General features: G+C 40.8%; 1 pseudogene; it reads left to right on the forward strand.

The window, feature by feature from the left end:
• The first annotated feature begins 9,405 nt into the window (after positions 1-9,405).
• Positions 9,406-10,979, forward strand: LOC145031164 (malonyl-coenzyme A:anthocyanin 3-O-glucoside-6''-O-malonyltransferase pseudogene; annotated as a pseudogene).
• Positions 10,980-19,824: the final 8,845 nt, after the last annotated feature.

The raw sequence follows: 19,824 nt of genomic DNA on the forward strand, positions 1-19,824 counted from the left end.
GCTGGTCCATAAGGTATCTCAAACTCTTGTGATCCGTGTAGATGGTAAAACGGACCCCATAAAGGTAATGTCTCCAAATCTTGAGGGCAAACACCACCGCCCCCAGCTCTAAATCGTGGGTAGGATAGTTAGCCTCGTGAGGCTTCAACTGTCTCGAGGCGTAAGCTATCACATGCCCTTGCTGCATCAATACTGCTCCCATACCTGTGATTGAGGCATCACAATAGACTACAAAATCCTCTATTACCTCTGGCAGGGTAAGGATCGGAGCCTCGCACAACCTCTTCCTGAGGGTCTCAAACGCCGCCTGCTGCTCAGGCGCCCAATGAAATACCACCGACTTCTTGGTCAGTCGGGTGAGCGGTACTTCTATCTTGGAGAAATCATGAATGAATCTTCTGTAATACCCTGCCCAACCTAGGAAGCTCCAAATCTTGGATGGAGACTTCGGGACCTCCCACTGCATCACGGCCTCTATCTTGGTCGGATCTACCAAGATACCCTTCTGGTTGATGAGGTGACCAAGGAACTGCACCTCACGCAACCAGAACTCGCACTTGGAGAACTTTACGAAAACTCTCTCCCTTCTCAAAACTTATAGCACCTCCCTCAGGTGCTCCTCATGTTGCTCCTGAGTTTTGGAATACACCAAGATATCATCTATGAATACTATCAAAGACTGATCCAGCATCGGTCTGCATACGCGATTCATGAGATCCATGCATGCGGATGGAGCATTAGTGAGCCCAAAAGGCATCACCACGAACTCGAAATAACCATAGCAGGTCCTGAAAGCAGTCTTCTGCACATCTTCGCCTCTGGCTCGCATCTGGTGATATCCGGAGCGTAAATTGATCTTGGAGAACCAAGACGTCCCCTGAAGCTGATCAAACAAATCGTCTATCCTCGGAAGGGGGTAACGGTTCTTCACCGTTACCTTATTCAACTCCCGGTAGTCTATACACATACGGTGCGACCCATCATTCTTCTTCACAAACAGGATCGGCGCTCCCCAAGGTGGACTACTCAGCCGAATAAAACCCTTGTCTAGCAGCTCCTGCGGCTGCGTAGACAACTCCTGCATCTCAGGGGGAGCTAGCCGGTACGGTGCCTTAGCTATTGGAGCCGCACCAGAAATTAGGTCGATCCCAAACTCGACCTGCCTCTCAGGAGGTACTCCCGGTAAATCCTCTGAAATACATCCGGGAAGTCTCGCACTACCGGAACATCGTCAACTATCGTCTTGCCCTTCTCCTAGGTATCCAAGACATAAGCTACATAACCGGGGCAACCCTGCTGAAAATAGTGCCTCGCCCTTGTGGCTGAACAAAAAGTTGGTCCACGTTGTGGCCTCTCGCCCTGAATCACTAACTCTCCCCCACTGGGAGTGCGAACCCTCACTAGCTGCAACTCGCAATCAATCACCACCCCGTTCGGACTCAACCAATCCATGCCCACTATAACCTTATTCCCTTGCAGGGGAATAGGGACCAAGTCCACCGGAAACTGCTCGTCGAACAACTGAAGAGAACATCCTCTATGCATTCTGGCGACCCTTACGATCCTGTCATCTGCTAGCTCGACCTCTAGTGGACAATCCGGCTCCCCTGGAGATCTACTAAATCTCTTGCTAAGCGCTAGCGATACAAACGATCGGGTAGCCACCGAATCAAATAATACTGTAGCAGAAATACCGTTCACAGAGAACGACCCTATACAAAATATATAACCATAAGCAATAATCAATAATAATATAGAGATGAAGGGAAGATACATACCCGTCACCACATCAGGAGTCGCTCGTGCCTCCTCTGCTGTCATCTGAAAAGCTCTACTCTTTGCCACTGGCGCCTCGACTCGGCCCTGCCGGCCATCTGTAATCCTCAAAGTAGCAGGGGCAGGTGCAACCACCTTCCCTGCTGCAACTAAACTCGGACACTGGGACTTTTTATGTCCCCTCTAATTGCACTGAAAGCAAATCAGATCTAATGTTGCAATAGCGGTAGCAGGGGCCGTACAATCCCTGCTCAAATGCCCAGTCCGACCGCACTTGTAGCAGCCGTAACTCCCTGCCTTGCACACCCCATCGTGTAATCTCCCACACTTGCCACATCGACCGTGGCTCTGCTGACTCCTGGATCTGTGATCTAAAACCTTGGGCTTCTTGCCCAAACTACCTGTACCCAAAACCGCCTCCGGTTTCCTCTTCTTCTCCATCTCAAGGTCAATCTCCCTCTCCCGAGCCCTAGCAATCATGTCATCCAGCGTTTTACAGCTAGACCGACTCACAAACTGGAGGATATCGCTCCGCAACATCTCATGATAACGGGCCTTCTTCATTTCCTCATCGGCTGCATACTGAGGAACGAGAAGATCCCTCTCCCTGAATTTGGCGGTGATCTCCGCCACGGTCTCTGTAGTCTGGGTGAGGTCCTGAAACTCTCTGGCTAACTGCTGCACCTCAATAACCAGTGCAAACTCTGCCTTGAACCTGGTGGAGAAATCATCCTAGGTCATGGCATCTAGTGCCGCATCATCTCCAATGGTATGTCCGACCTCTTCCCACCAATCCCGTGTCCTATCCTTCAGAAGACAGGACACCAATCTAACCTTGTCGGCCTCAGGACACCTGCTCGTGCGGAAAGCGTTGGCCACATCCGCCAACCATGTAGTACTCGCTATGGGGTCCCGCGCCCCGTGATAATCTGGAGCTCCACATGCCCCGAACTCCCTGAATGTAAGTGTGCGCGACCCCATCATGGCCGCCACCTCGGCACGGAAGGTGCCCAATCTCTCATCCATCAGCTCTAGGATACCCTCCTTGATCGAACCGAAGATCACAGGAGTCTGCTCCAGTATGATACGAGTAATCTCTGAAGAAAGAAACTCTCTGGTCTGCTCATCCAACTGCCCGGCCTCCGGGCCTGATCCTGATCCCCCTCCGGCACCTGAATTGCCGACTGCTGGCCTCGAACGCAAAACTACCATTCTGAAACAAATCATAGCAACATCAGAAAACTGAAATATCTCAAGGGATCATTGATACCAATACTAGCTTCCTAGTCTTGTCTCATCCTTCCTTGATTCGATTACGGATCCTCTGCTTTCAGTAGTACGGGCCCATACTACCTTCCACATCTATCTGTACTTTCCTCAAGAACTGCCTTGACTCCACCAAGTCACTTCTACTACTACTGATCTCTGCTACTTTCATCCTAGGCTTACCCTAGGGAAATCTCTGACTCCATTCCAACCAGTCCTCAGCTGCTGAAGGCCTCCTTGTAATACTAATTAGTCATCACCTGAATACCATCACATGTGATGAGGCTCAAATAATCCTTCGAGTAAAAGACTCGTCCCTACAACGGTTAGACTCAAACAAGAGCTGCGCAATAGGGCCAAATCCAACACTCTGAGATTATTCAACCCTAATCACATATGATGTGATGTATTCACCTAATGGCTAACTCCCATCACTCAAACTCCCACAAAGCACAAAGCAAGCAGCATTCGGATACAGGAAACTACTCAAGCAAATCTATTCTCATAACGAGATATTGTACTACCATATAATGCTAAGTTCATACCATCAGGTATAACCTAAACAGGCTATCCTACTATTGTCCACTCAATACTAGCATGCAAATCTTGTAAAGCTGAAACACATATAGCAGGCACATAAGGCATCCTCCTAGATCGTTAGTCCTATTCTAGCATGTTGTTCTACTGAAACTAAAACTGACAATCATAACATAACTTGTATGAGTAATTTAGGAGTACTTACTTGAACTCGGTTGATCGCATATGCCACACCCTTTTCCTTTTATAAAAACTCTTCTTCTTTCTAAGTTCTTCTTCAAAAATCATTTTCAAAAAAAAAAAATTCTTTTGAAAATCTTTACTGTTTCCTTAGTTTGAGTTCAGACACACCCGAAAGTGTATCCGAATCCCTCAAACCAAGGCTCTGATACCAACTTGAAACATCCCAAAATACGAACCAAAAATTTTTGTTTAATAATTACTAAAAACACCATGTTGATATCATAAAGTAAAACTCGTACGTCAATATCTCAAAAACAATAGCAAGGTGTTATGAGTAAAGTGTATCAAGACTGTATCAAATCACATCTATGAAAAACTAAAAACAACTCCCAGGACAACTGAAACTGTGGCGTCTGCGATGCCATCAACCCGAGCTCTTTCCTTTGCTTGCGGAAGTACCTGAAACCAAAACTGAAACTGTAAGCACGAAGCTTAGTGAGCTCCCCCAAACTACCACATACCATACAATACATATAAACACATACTGGGCCTTGCCCACTGCATCAGACCGAAGTCCGGAAACTACATCGGACTGAAGTCCGGAACTAACCAGGGCATTGCCCTCTGCATCGGATCGAAGTCCGGAACTACTGAGGCCTTGCCTTCTGCATCGGACCGAAATCCGGAACTAACTGCATCGGACCGAAGTCCGGAACTGACTGCATCGGATAGAAGTCCGGAACTAACTGCATCGGACCGAAGTCCGGAACTGACTGCATCGGACAGAAGTTTGGAACTGCTGAACATAGCATAGCATAAACATATCAACTAGCATGAACACATAAACTGCATACTGCATCGGGCTGTAGCCCGGAACACATAACATATAAATCCTGTCTGCGCCACGAAGGCATCAAACATACTAAAATCTGCATCGGATCGAAGTCCAGAAACTACTACTAGCTAAACGGGTCGGCATTGTGGCCTTAGACCCATTCCTACTGGAAGGAAACTCACCTCGTGATCTGGTTGCTGAGTGAATGACTCTGGAAGCTATCTGCTGCTTCTCCGGTATCTCCCTCGCTACAATTCCACAAATACACTCAATCAAATACTAATAAGTGCATTGGGGTAAAATGACTCTTTTACCCCTGGCTAAAGTCAACTCTCTCGGTCAAAGTCAACTTACAGTTGACCTGACTCGCCGAGTTGGGCCGCCAACTCGCCGAGTCCCTACAATCACTTCTCAACCCTGTTCGCTGCTACTCGTCGAGTATGGCATCAACTCGACGAGTTCCCTCTCAATTCTAAAACTTAGGCTATCTGCATCCGACTCGCCGAGTTGTATGAACAACTCGACGAGTTGTTCTTGAATTTATGAAGATTGTCTTAGACTCGCCGAGTTGTATGAACAACTCGTCGAGTCCCTCCATTACTGAGTCTAACCTCAGGCTCACTGAGTCCATTCTACTACTCACTGGTCCGCACTTGGAATCACTCAAAGGGGAAAGATCGGGGACTCGCGGATCGACTCGCCGAGTCCGAAGAACGACTCGCCGAGTCGCATGCATGCAGTTACTAAAAACTCAATTCTGCTCAAAACCACTACATACAATTTATAGATCTGGGTTCCTAAGGCTTGTTTACCACGTAAAGTTTCCAACTTTACGTGTACATATGCATGAAAAGGGATTTAAAGGCTGAAAACACACTTAAAAGAGTAGATCTAGGGCTATCATGCAAAATGGCTCCATAAAGTGTTAGATCTACATTTTGGAACGGAAACATGGCTAGATCCGAAGGCTAATCAACCCAATGTGATCTCTCTACTATAAACAAGCTAAGAAATGGATAAAATGGACTAAATGTGCTTATAATGGAGAATCAATCATAGAAACAGAAGAAATCCGATTATTACCTCAATAAACTCTGTAGTGGGTGCAAGATCTTGGATCTTCTTCTACTCCTTTGGATCTAGCCTCCTTCTTCTCTTCAAAACTTCAAGATTCACGCAAGAAATTCTCAAATGCTCAAGGAATGGTTAGGGTTTGCTAAATGATGCTCTGAGGGTGAAGGAGACGAGTTTGGGACTCATAAGATGGTTTAAAGAGGGTGCAAACCCGAGGATTTAGGGTTTCTTCCTGGCAGGCGGACTCGTCGTGTCCCGAATATGGACTCGTCGAGTCGCCGATCTATACGCTGCTCAAAATCCCGTCTCTATTCGACGAGTCGGGCTATAGACTCACCGAGTCCCTCTTGAAACTTCTAAAAAAAATAACATGAAAACAACATACCAGAGACAGGTCGTTACAATTTGACATTGTGACATTTTGAGATTTTATTACTGTGATAAATGTGTTTTTAAATTGAAAATTTTGCTTTGCAAATTTACGTCGTTACATAGTGTGTGTCATTGTTCGCGTGTCATAAAAATGTTGTTTTCTAGTAGTGTGAAGTTTTCTATCGGTGAAAGACGGTGAAATCGTGTCGGAAATGCAGTTGCTGGCTCAGAGATTTTGGGATGGTTCTTCGTGTGTGTGACTGTGAATGACGAGGGGTTTAACGTACCAAAGACAATCACTCCCTATGTCAATGACAAGCCATCGATATAGGGTTAATGAAAACGATGTCATGTGCTCTTTATCGAAAATAAAAAAAAAATTATAAGCAATTATATTTGCCGACAACTTGTCGTCGGGATACATTTCACGCGGATTGCCACAATGTTATGTCCACCAGTTGTCGTCGGTATAGCTTTCCCAAAAACGATGTTTCCTTTTTATGCAACACGGTATATAAAAAAATAGAAACAACAAATTACTAAATCCTTCCTGTGGTTTGTGAGCAATTCCACGTTTGGTCCTTATGTTTTTTTTTTTTGTTGTTGCACTCGAACAGTCATTAGGTTATGATTTTGTTACGTCTTTCATCCCTGTCGGACATAAAAAAGACTATAATGCCATATGCTATTTTTTCATTTATTTATTTTTATTTGTTTTAACTTTATTTTTATTATTCAGTTATTATTTATATTTTACAAATACAAGATGGAACTCCATATTCTTGTCTGTACTTCTCTCATTGTCGGCAACTATTTCCGACATGCTCCATTTGTCGGACACCATCTCTGACCACCTGTTCTCGCCGGTAACCACCCTCACTTGCCGGAGATGAAGATGAACAGCTAGAATAAGATAAAATGGCCCTTTTACCCCTACCCTTTCATCGGTACAATCGACCGACCCCTCCTAAACTTTACCTCTTCCTCTCTCTTCTCTAAAGTTATTTGCATAACACAAAATCCATCTCATTCTTTCCATGTGTAGCTGCATCTCATCGTTTCTAGATGTAGCTCTTCAGTGGCTTAGGGATCCACCGGTGATCGAAATCAAAAACCCTTGCACCATCGGAGACCCATATTAGCTGGTGACCTAACATATTTATGTCGTTGCCACCGGAGCAAACAATATGCCATCAGACCTAGATCTAAACTCAGATTTAGTGTTTGTGTTATTTTTTATTAGATTTAAGCAAACATTCGTAAGTTAGACTCGTCAGTGCTAACACCATCATCGTTATCATGAACCTTTTTCTATCTCTCACCCAGTTATGTCGCCATCGACCAGAGCTAACACTACGCCACCACCCCTCCCCTTTGTTTACAACTTCACATCTCTAGATCCTCTTTATGAAATCGATTTCTTTTATTCGTATCTGGATTCTCTTTCTGAATTCGAGATTGAAATTAGATTTGAAAAATGGAGTCATATTAGTTCCAAAGAGTTGTAGGTTTTGGTTATGAATGGGATGTGCGAGGGTTGGTATTTTTTTGTGTTCCCTAGAGATTTTTGTATGATTTCAGTTGTTCATTTTCATCTCCGGTAAGTGAGAATGAGAAATAAGTGTGGTTATCGATGAGATGAGGTAGTCAGAGATGACGTCCGACGAGCAAAGTTTGTCGGAAATGGTTATCGAAAATGAGAGATGTATGAGGCAAGAATATGGGGTTCCATCTCGTATTTGTAAAATATAAATAATAATTGAATAATAAAAATAAATTATAAAGAAACAATAATAAATAAATGAAAAAAAAAAAAAAGTTGTAGTATCGTCCTTTTATGTCTGATAGGGAGATAGGGACGACAGACGTTACAAAATCATAACTTAAGGAAGGACCGAGTAAATAAAAACTTAGGGACAAAATGCACAATTTTTCACAACCATAGAGACGATTTCAGTGATTTGTTATAATAGAAATTATAATTTTCACAACCTATACCGACGACATATCGTTATTGGCGGATCCATAGTGGGGTGTGCTAGTGGGAGCATTTTCCTAACAATTTTGCGTCATTTTCGGTGGTTACCAACGACTAAAGCTTTTTCCTACAGTTTTAGACATTTGCAAGCAGTTTCTGGCGACTGTAAGCAGTTTGCAAGCAATTGGAAGCGTATTACGACGACTTGAGTCGTTGTCCCCGGCTTGTTTTCTTGGTGAAGTTGTGCACACCAACAGGTTTTTGACTACAGTCTAGAGTAGCATTCTAGAGTAGCATTCTAGAATAGGATCACAACATCATTCGACCCATCCGAGGGGATCCCCCTTTCGCTTCCTCGCATTAATCCAGAATAAGGCCATGGATTGTACCTCGTAAGCCAGCACGAATGCGATTTTACGCCTGAGGAGTGTGCCTTCAAGTTCCGATAGTTCCATATTACCTATAAGAACACTAGCATAACTGCCTCATTGATATCCGACAGCCTTTGGTGGCCCATTAGCAATTTCTTACAGTTGAGAAGGTCTCCAATCGATTGAAAATTGGAGTCCAGCAACCGCCACCAACTAGATACTCTCTGCCATACTTCTTTTACTATCACACATTCAACAAAAAGATGGTTCTCGGTTTCTAGACTTTCATAACAAATCTTGCATGCGGTGGATGTTGAGATGCCAAATTTTGCTAGATTAACCAATGTTGGAAGCCTACCATGAATGATTCTCCAAGCGAGAATATTTACTTTTTCTGGGACTAACGAGTTCCACATCCACTTCGTATCAGAAAGGGGAAGGGTTGTCATATCAATACATTTTCTCAAGGATGCTATGCACCCACTACACAGACGGTAGCCCACCACTATAGGTCGTTGTCATATGCTTTGAGAAAACTGTATAATTGTTTTTCATCCCACCGAAGCTACGACTACGATGTGTCGGCGGCATAAATCTTTAGGTCCAAAAAATTTGATCAACCTTATGCCGACAACTTATCGTCGACAATATTTGTTGTAGGCATAGGTGTCGTTGCCCTCAAAGTCTAATTTTTGTAGTGCCACCGGATCATCTTGAACTATTGATTATTTAAATTGACACTGTGTTGTTTATATGGAGTACTGCCTACTTATATCTTCTAGTTTTAGTTTTTACACGTTCCAAAATTTATATATAATATAGTATCTTTTAATAAAAAAATCCAAATAACTTATTCATATTTGTTAATTATTGGACGATAAAAAAAGTATTTAAACGGTCCGACGTTTGTCCTATTGGAATAAATTTTCAAAGACAGCCATAGTTTCCAGACGAAGAACGCAAATTTATTAATATTTAAGGGTGCTATCGTCAGTCATGACGTTTCCCTACCATCTATGATATTGGTAATACAAGTCCACCAGCTGCAAACTTTGACATAAACCAAACCAAACCACACCCAATTAAACAAACACCACAACCGATATGCTGACCATCCTGGAGAACAGTCGAGTGTCTCCGCCACCTGCCACCGTCGGGGAAAGGACCCTGCCGCTTACGTTCTTCGACATGTTATGGATACCCTTCTTCCCTATCCACCAGGTTTTCTTTTATGAGTTCCCTCACTCTAGAGAGGATTTCTTGGAAAAAGTGGTTCCAAACCTTAAACACTCATTATCAATCACTCTTCAACACTTCTTTCCATTTGCAGGCAACTTAATTTTGTTTCCTGAACCAAATTCGGAAAGAAAACCCGAAATCCGTCATGTAGAGGGTGACTCTGTTTCGGTTACCTTTGTGGAGTGTGATCTTGATTTCAACGATCTTACAGGCTATCATCCTCGTAACTGCGACATGTTTTATCCACTTGTACCTCTATTAGGACGTGCCACAAAAGTATCCGACTATCTTTCTGTCCCTCTTTTTTCTGTCCAAGTTACACTTTTTCCTAACTCCGGCATCTCTATTGGGCTCACCAACCACCACTCCCTTTGTGATGCGAGCACAAGGTATAATTTCCTCAAGGCGTGGAGCTCGATTGCTAAACATGGTACAGATGAGTTCTTCTTAGCCAATAAATCTTTACCGTTTTACGAAAGAGTGATTAAATACCCGAGCTCCTTAGATGAACTCTGCTTAAATATACCGGGGATTCCAGCTATTACTATGGAATACCAGCCTCCTCACCTTGTTAGCCCTACAGATAAAGCTAGAGCCACCATTGTATTGACCCAAGAACACATCAATCGGCTTAAGAAATGGGTATCCACTCAACTGCCAACACTGGAATACGTATCATCTTTTTCGGTGGCATGTGCTTACATGTGGCGTTGCATGGCCAAATCACATGTTCTTATTGGAGAAAGGAATGGAGACGATGATCTAGAAAGGTTTGTTTGTGCTGTGGATTGGAGGTCGCGCCTCGATCCACCAGTTCCTCCAACTTATTTTGGTAATTGTGTAGGGGCGTCTATCACACCAACTATAAAAAGCACAATCTTAGCAGGCGACAATGGATTTCTTACTGCTGCTGAATTATTTGGAAAGGTTTTAAGTGAAACACTAAAGAAGAAGAATGGAGTGATTGTAGATGGGGAAACGGTTATCAAGACAGCCTTTTTGCCAATTCCGGGGCTTAGTGTGTCAGGGACACCAAGGACCAAGATTTACGATGTGGATTTTGGATGGGGGAAGCCTAAAAAGCATGAGACCATATCAATAGATTACAATAGTTCGATTTCTGTTAATGCTTCCAAAGAGTCACATGCTGATATTGAAATCGGAGTGTCTCTTCCTGCTAAACAACTGGATACGTTTTTGTCCATCTTTAGCGAAGAATTGGAGAGTTTTTGTTAAAAGAGTTGTAATGTGGATCTTTCAATGCGTTCAACCTTTATTTGTGTCTGATATTGGGTAAGCATGTGCAAATTTGATATGTTATCAATAAAATATCACTTTCTTGGTTTTACTTATCAACATAGAAAATATGCATGTTAAATTTATCCATAGGAGGGAAAAAGACTGGTCCAATTTAATCTGTGCACATAATTAATCTAGTGAGTTTCTTGAGAGGAATTGGTCAAAACTAGTCGATGTTTTGTGGATCTAATAATGACAGATTAAGCTTAGACAAGAACGGATACATCATGTGAAAAGATTCCTAGAGAAGATAACAAATATAAAGACGCTTATTTTATCGTGTAGCATAAAAAGTTATTACAATCACATGCCATTGGCATCAATATTTTGTTGTTTTCCAAAATATAATATATTGAAATCATTTCATTTCAACATAACAATTTAAGTATTTATATTACTTTATTTTGTTTCAAAATAACTTCGGCTAGCTTTCTATATTGGAGAATGTCCCCCACTTATAACATCTTCGGTTGTAGTTTTTTAAAACCTTATTAGTATTTGAATAAGTTTTTGTATAAAAATATGATAAAAGGTCAATCCAACTACTTAAAATACGTACCGTACATACCCCACAATCTGCAGGATGTTGAGTTGGTACAACAGTGTTTGTCTTGGTGAAGACCATACTGACAAGACCGGTCCTGAAAAATTAAATATTTTCAAAGGCTAAGGAAACCATTCTCTTTATAACTTTTTATTTTTAAATAAAAATATATAATGAAAAAAAATTGAATCTTGTAGAATTACCCACTATCCCCTCTCAACACCCACATGCATACTGTTTTAGGCTGCATCACCATTTGAAGAGTTCGTCATGGTGAAGAAATCGTTCCCATTTCTCCTTTATTTCAAAATAAGACATCTGTCAACTGTTATTTTTTATTAAAATTTACTTTCTTTGTGCATGTTCGATAAATAGTTATTTAATCTTCAATCTTTTATACAACCATTCTATAAATTCTCTTTTAATTTAACATAAATTTCTTTCTTATTTTCACCAAAAATAGACCTAACCAATCGGTCAAAAGTCAAAACGCACCACCCCAACATCCTACCATAGCAAACCTTGACTTAGTATTTCATTCCCACCATCATATTGCTTGCAATTCGATCACATATTCTTGGCGGAACCAAATACTTTTATAAGGGGTAGCACAAAAAATCCCCGATAAATGATAACAAGATAAATTATTTTAAAAAATTACAATTTCATTGAAAATAACTATCGCAAAAGTCTTACATTTCAAAGTTGACATCTAATCATAAATTTTTATTGATGAAAAATCAATGTCATTTAATCAAATATGTTCTCCTTATTTCATCCCTTTGATTTGCATGATAGAATATAATTTTTGGTTTATCCGTTGAATCAAAGAAAGATTGTTAAGATCAAAGCTTGATGGAATAGTTTCTAGTTGTGGTTCCACCACTTTCATTACTATTACCAACATTTAATGTTCCTTTAAAAAATTTCGTTTAAATCCTACGAACACAAATTAAAATTGAAAATTCACAATTAAAGATTTAAACCTAATATCACAACAACATAACAAGTTAACAACTAATTTGCTAATTAAGTTTTCTATTTGAATAACTAAATTAAACTAAAACATAAAGCATTAAAGATGAAATTTTAAATAATACATATTTTATGATGAGCCAACTGACCAAGTGGTAGAAGAAGCCAAATTACCAACAAAAAGTTGTCATGATGGGATAGGCAGAGATAATCAAACGAATTAGAGGAAAAGACGTTAATTTAATCTCCTAGTGCAGCAAATGATATTAACACACGAAACAAAGCCTTTCTTTGCTTTTAATGGGCTAAGTCACCAATTAAATGGGCTTGTTGAATTGAATCTAAAACTCATATTATGAATATAGTCATCATCGGCCATTCTTTTAATGTAATTCATATATATATATATATATATATATATATATATATATATATATATATTAAAGAATAGCATCAATTTGAATAGTGAAGTTGTATACTTTTTGGCAAGAATAGCCCCCGAATGTGTTGTTTCCGTTTTGTTTTTGTACCTGGGCATTTTATGTAAATATTTACATTCTTTTATACACATGTTGATCATCGTTTGGGTTTATCCGCTTCCGATCCTTCCCACCGCCTCTTTATCCAATATCTTCTGTGTTATCTCTGTGTTATCGACTCAAAGTTCCAATTGCTCTACATACCCACCACCTTCTTCTTACCGTTTCATCCTGATCGTCTTTTCTCCACCACCTACTCACCTGATATCGATGTCTCCAACGCTACCTTCCCACATACGGTCCATTTTTTTGTCTCTCTCTCTTTCATGCTTTCCATAAATTTCTACTTTCTGATTCTTGATGTACTCCCGCTCCGACGGGAAGCTGAAGTCGCCGGTTGATGTTGGTGAAACACAGGAGTTTTCTAACTGAGGGTGAGTTGGTGGGTCTGAGCGGAAGATACCGGTCCGCAGCGGAGGGACTCGATTTCTTCGATGGCGTAATTGTCATTTCAAAAGTCGTAGGGACCCGATTTCTTCGATAGATAAAGGAGATAGTAATTCCTTTAACTGCCAAGGCTTCTCTTTTGGCCCTGTTCTTCGTCGCAGTCGCCGGACGAATGGAGAAAAGGTTCTGTAATCTCCGGTTTCATGTTTGCTTCACTTGCAGCAGCTTCTGAGGGTTAGTACCAGATCTTTGTTTATCTGTTTTAGGGCTTATTGTTTGCTTATAAAAATGGAATTTAGGGTCTTCGTTGTCTAATTTGTCTGTGATATGTAAATGGGTTGGTGTCTTTCTTCACCCTTCTGGCGCACCATTTAAAGGAAGATGAAGCTAATATACTAAGGAACATCATATAATATGTGTAACACACGAGATTGTCTGTGGTTTTAAATCTGTTGGGTGGTATCGTCCTACTACATCCTAAATTCGATTTGATAGAGAATGTACGTAATCATCAATATCTATTCAAACGATGCACTCCAAGTGTTTGTGAAAATGCCAATATCAGTGTTTTACTATATTTTTCAGATTTTTAAGATGTTTAGAGCGCATTTTGAATGTTTTTGATTATGGATCGATTTGTGTCATCTGTATGATGTTTTGGAATTTTTACAGAATTTGGATCGGGACGTGTATTGTGAACTTATAGGAAAGAATGATGTTTGGTGCTAGCAACGTAAGTTTCGTTTCTTTACCTTTTTGAACCTATTCCACTTGATGTTGATATGCATATTCCTTTTGTTTCTCCTTTAATGCATCTGTCTTTTAGCTTTTTCTTTAAAAAAATATTGATGAGGATTCTGGCAAGTGTCTTTGCCAATTTGCATACATCTGTATTTCTCTTTTCAATGACTGGTTTTTGTGTAGATTTCATATGTGATAAGAAATAACTTGTGGCTACTTTACTTCTTCTCATTGATTATTGGAAAAAGTTAGCAGAAGAGTTTTACATATGTTACACTCTTTCTTTTTGTCAAGCTACTTCATATAGTTTGAAGTGAATATCATGTAATATTCAACAACATGATGATTCTAATTGCTTCTGTTTTCTTTAAACAGCATTTGGGCAGTCATCCAATAGTCCCTTTGGGTCCGCATCAGTTTTTGGGTAGACCAATAATGCAAATAACAACCCATTTGCTCCAAAACCATTTGGTAGCACATCTCCCTTTGGTGCATAAACAGGTGGTTCTATTTTTGGTGGCACTTCTACTAGTGTCTTTGGTACACAAGCTTCTTCACCATTCTTTGGTGCTTCTTCTTCACATGCTTTTGGTAGTTCAATGCCTTCTTTTGGAGCTTCTTCAACCCTAGCCTTTGGTGCTTCATCTTCAGCTTTTGGTGGTAAGTACATTTACTGAAGTACTTTGATTTTCAGTTTCTATAGTACTATTTTTGTTTTCTTTTCATGAAATTACAGAAAAAACATTATCTTTTAAGCAGTTTCAGCGTGTCTACTTTGATATCTCCACATCCTTCCCTATTAACGACGCAGTTGAGTCTAAACTTTACTCAAATCATCTCCACATCCTTTCGTTTATCTGCATCGTCTACAGGTATGGTTCCTTTTAAGTTACAAATTCATTAATTTGAAGTAACAGTTCGTCTATTTTGCTTCACGTGGTGAAGACTTCATCCAGTTTGTGTAGTTGCTCCTTCTCTATTCAATTAGGTGTTATCGATAGCCTGTTTCTAAAGCGTATACCAGCTACACCACCTGCTCTCCCCCGATTCCAGTTAATAGTGTGTGTTTGGGACTCATTTTAGAAATACTTATGAAGTCAGGGGCTCCGTGGTAATTATTTGGATTTAATGTAAAAGGAAATGAGGTGGAGGGGTTGAATATGTCATAATTAAGATATTGGGGGCTGTTTGGTAAATTTTGTACTGAAAATGAAAAGAATAGAGGGAGCAGGGGTATAAGGAGTAAATTTGGGGCTTATGTTGCAAAAGTGTTTATGGGGAGGGACCAGTTCTGCCATTATGGTAAACTCTTAAATTTGGAACGGGTATTTAAAGGATTGCCAAACCCTAACCCTAAAATCATAAACCGGCCGCCACCCCACTTCATCTTCATCCTCTAGCCGCTATTTCCTTTACCACCGTCTCCTAGCCACCGGAGTGTCCACCAAAGCTTTGCACGACGTCAACTATTGAGTCGCCGGAAACCATGATGTGAGGTTGTCGCTACACTCTTCTCTTCTTCTCCACGTTGCTGTTACTTGCAGATTGTCGCTACCTTGACTTGATATGCCCCATAGTCGCCGACGAAGCTCATGGCTGCTGCTACGACTTGTGTTGCTACCTTCTCCTTTCGTCCTCTGTTTTCCGCATCCCAACCACAATCACCACCAATGTGCCGCTACCATAGATGTTGTGTGCAGCTTGCGTGACCATGGGAGGCTGACGATTGGAACCTATTCGCTGATGGGTAGTCGTGAGCGACCTGAAACCTCCGGGAAATCAACTTGCGATGGAAGCTGCTGTGACATCCCCAAAATCACGGCCAGAAAAGACCGATTTTCATTTATGCTTTTAAAATAAATTCAGAGTAAATCCTTTTGATTTGAAAGAGTTGCGGAATTTGTTCCCAAAACAAAACATGATAAAATAATATTTATCAAAGCATTTCATCAAGAGATGCATTTTCATTATATAATTAAAACTCGAGGTGTCATGTTCCGATACAGACCATTAAGCATAAACAATAACATTACAAGTCATTCAACAAATATATACATATACAGACTTGTAAACAAAACAACTTGATGGTTCGTCCATCTTACGCCCTTGCGCCACTTTCTGTAATTCAAATAAAACTGAGTGGGTCAGGCTTGGGAGCCTGGTGAGCATATAGGGTTTTCAACCCACAATAAATAAATTATATTTAATTTCACCAACCAATCACTATCCCGATTACCCATTCCCGTTATCCTCACTTTACGTCCCTAAAACAACATCTATCTCAAGGGACCTAATCTAGGATTTTCATCGGGACGGACATCACAGCCAAGGGGTTTCCTCAACAATAGATATCCTAAGGCAACCATGAGGGGGATAGAGTACACCGGTGAACACATCGTTCACAACACCTACAGGTTATGAACCTGCTAGCGTTCCACGAGACTGTCTAGAAGGAGTCTGTGGTCATTATCCATACTCCGCTGAATAACTAGGTCAACAACATCGAGGCCTTTCATCTGTTTATTACACACCAACTATCTACCCATGTTCTACCCAACATATTAGTAGATAAAAATATACATTTTTATACATAGTTTAAAACCTGTATATCATTTTCATTCAATATATATTCCACATAACAGATGAGGCATACCCACATAACACGTATTTCATAGAAAACAAATCGGATCTATGAGATTAAAGAGAGTGAATATACATTCACGTACATAACAACAAAACTATACACATAACACGTATTTTGTATAAAATACTTCATAATTATGCGTTAGAAGAAAGTAACTACACACTCACTTGATCAGAAGATGATCAGACAACACTACGGCTTGCAGAAGTCGTAATCCTTAACAGATCTGGAAGATCTCTACGAAAATCGAACTTCTCGCGGGCAGAGCTTCGGCTCGGAAACCGCACTTCTCGGGATCTTCAGGATCTCGGGACTCGCTTCGGGACTCGGGAATGATATCGTGGCTTCGGGGGTAAAAACGCAGAGTTTCGGCACAAAGAGGAGAAGAAATGAGCAAGAATACTCGGAACCCTCGCATCCTATTTACAGGAGGTTGATGCCTCGAAAGTACGCGGGGCATACGCCTGTACGCGGGGCGTACGGGCTCCAAAATGCGTCACTGCATGCGTCATCCAAAGTGTCAACACTCTAGCTGTACGCTGGGCGTACTCCGGATGAGTCCGGTGACTCGTCTTCGGATAAGGCCGATATTTAATAATTAAATTTAATTATAAATTATTTAATAAACTTCGAAAATTCATATATCCTTCATACGAACTCCATTTTCGACGTTCTTTATATCCATGCGAAGGTGAGACTATGCTCTTCAACTTTCGTTTAGACTCCATCGGCTATTTTTGATTTTATTTTTATTATTTATTTTTAATAGGACGGGACAGAAAATTTCGTTATAAATTCATAACTTCTTCGTCTGACGTCTGTTCTCGCCTAACTTTTTATCGCTTTGATACTAACAACGAGATCTTCGATTCTCGTTTAGATCACTAAGGCTAAATATCGCTCTAACGTAAATTTCACTTTTTACGTTAATCAGCGTTGCCGGTTCTGTCGCGAAACTTCGACAGGTCATAACTTCCTCGTTATAACTCGAATTTCGACATTCTTTATATCTTCGGAAACCTTGTTTCAACTACTACAACATTATCTAAAGATATCAAGTTTATTTTACACTTAAATTTTGACGCTTATTTTTATTCTTAATTAATCAAACCGCATAATTAAGCAATTAAGCAGAAAACACATAATACTCAAATAATACACTTATATTATTTCAAAACGGGTTACAAAGGTTAACCTAGATTATCACATTGCTAAAAATGGCAAGCCCAGAAACACAGGCGTTACAATTCTCCCCACCTTAGAATGATTCCGTTCCCGGAATCACACATCAACAAACAAATGCGGATAGCGACCCATCATGTCACTCTCCGTCTCCCATGTGAGATTCGGCCCATTCGTGTGTTTCCATCGGACAAGCACTAACTCGACCATCTTGCGTCGCAACTTCTTAGTCTTTCGGTCAACAATTGCCTCTGGTTCTTCAGTCAACCTTTTGTTCTCATCAATTCTCAACTCCGAAAGTGGAATCATGTCGGGAACTTCCCCCGTGAACTTTCGCAAATAACACACATGAAAAGTGTTATGAATTCCATTCAGTTCTTCTGGTAGTTCGAGCTTGTAAGCTTGGTTCCCAATCCTCTGAAGAACTTTAAACGGTCCAATAAACCTTGGACTCAACTTTCCCCTTTTACCAAATCTTATAAGTCCCTTCCACGGCGAGACTTTAAGCAAAATCGAATCTCCAACTTCAAAAGTCATCGGTCTTCGCTTTTTGTTAGCATAACTCTGTTGACGATCTTGAGCTGCTAACATTCTTTCCCTAATTATTTTCAACTTTTCAGCAGTTTGATGAACCATCTCCGGTCCCATAAACTGCTTTTCCCCAGCCTCAAGCCAACAAGACGGCGTACGACACTTTTGTCCATACAAAGCTTGGTAAGGTGCCATCTTAATGCTTGAGTGAAAACTATTGTTATAGGAGAATTCTACCAATGGTAATTGTTCACCCCAATTACCTAGGAATTCCAAGGTACACGCTCTCAGCATATCTTCAAGTGTTTGTATCGTTCTTTCACTCGGACCATCAGTCTACGGATGGTAAGTTGTACTTAAACATAACTTGGTACCCATTTCCTCTTGTAGACATTTCCAAAACCTTGAGGTGAAACGACTATCACGATCCGACACAATTGTTAGCGGAACACCATGAAGTCTCACAATTTCCTTCACATAAGAATTCGCAAGCTTTTCCATAGACCATTTCTCCCTGGCTGCTATGAAATGCGCACTCTTAGTGAATCGGTCGACGACCACCCAAATCATGTCGTGACCATTCTTTGTTCTGGGCAGTTTAGTGACAAAATCCATAGCAATGTCTTCCCACTTACCCATAGGCACAGGTAAAGGTTCTAAACTCCCATACGGTTTCTGATGTTGTGACTTAACTCTCGCACAAGTCACACACTCGGCCACATACTTTGCAACATCCAGCTTCATCGTCGGCCACCAGTAGTAGGGTTTTAGGTCCCTATACATTTTAGTGCTACCGGGATGAATCGAGTACATGATCTTGTGAGCTTCTTCCATCAGAAGATCTCTGACTCCTCCTATCTTAGGTATCCAAATCCGATCTTGGAACACCTTCAATCCATGACCGTTTGAACCAAACACCAACGTTTTGCCCAAACGTTCCTCCTTCCGGTCATTCTTCTCAGAAGCTTCCTCTTGAGCTTTCTTTATACTTTCTAAAATAGTCGAGACAACTTCAATTCTCAACGCTCTTGTCCTTTTCCTTTCAAGATTGACTTTCCGACTGAGAGCATCAGCAACAACATTAGCTTTACCGGGATGGTAAATTATCTCACAGTCGTAGTCCTTGAGTAATTCTAGCCAGCGTCGTTGTCTCATATTTAATTCCTTCTGATTAAAGAGATATTGGAGACTCTTATGATCAGTGAAAAGTTTGCACTTTGTGCCATAGAGGTAATGCCTCCATATTTTCAGAGCGAAAACTACCGCTACCAACTCCAAATCATGAGTCGGGTAGTTCTTTTCATGCTCCTTCAGCTGTCGAGACGCATATGCTATCACCTTTTCTCTTTGG

Source organism: Lactuca saligna, chromosome 2, assembly GCF_052625555.1.
Source record: "Lactuca saligna cultivar CGN05327 chromosome 2, ASM5262555v1, whole genome shotgun sequence".
Classification (NCBI taxonomy): domain Eukaryota; kingdom Viridiplantae; phylum Streptophyta; class Magnoliopsida; order Asterales; family Asteraceae; genus Lactuca; species Lactuca saligna.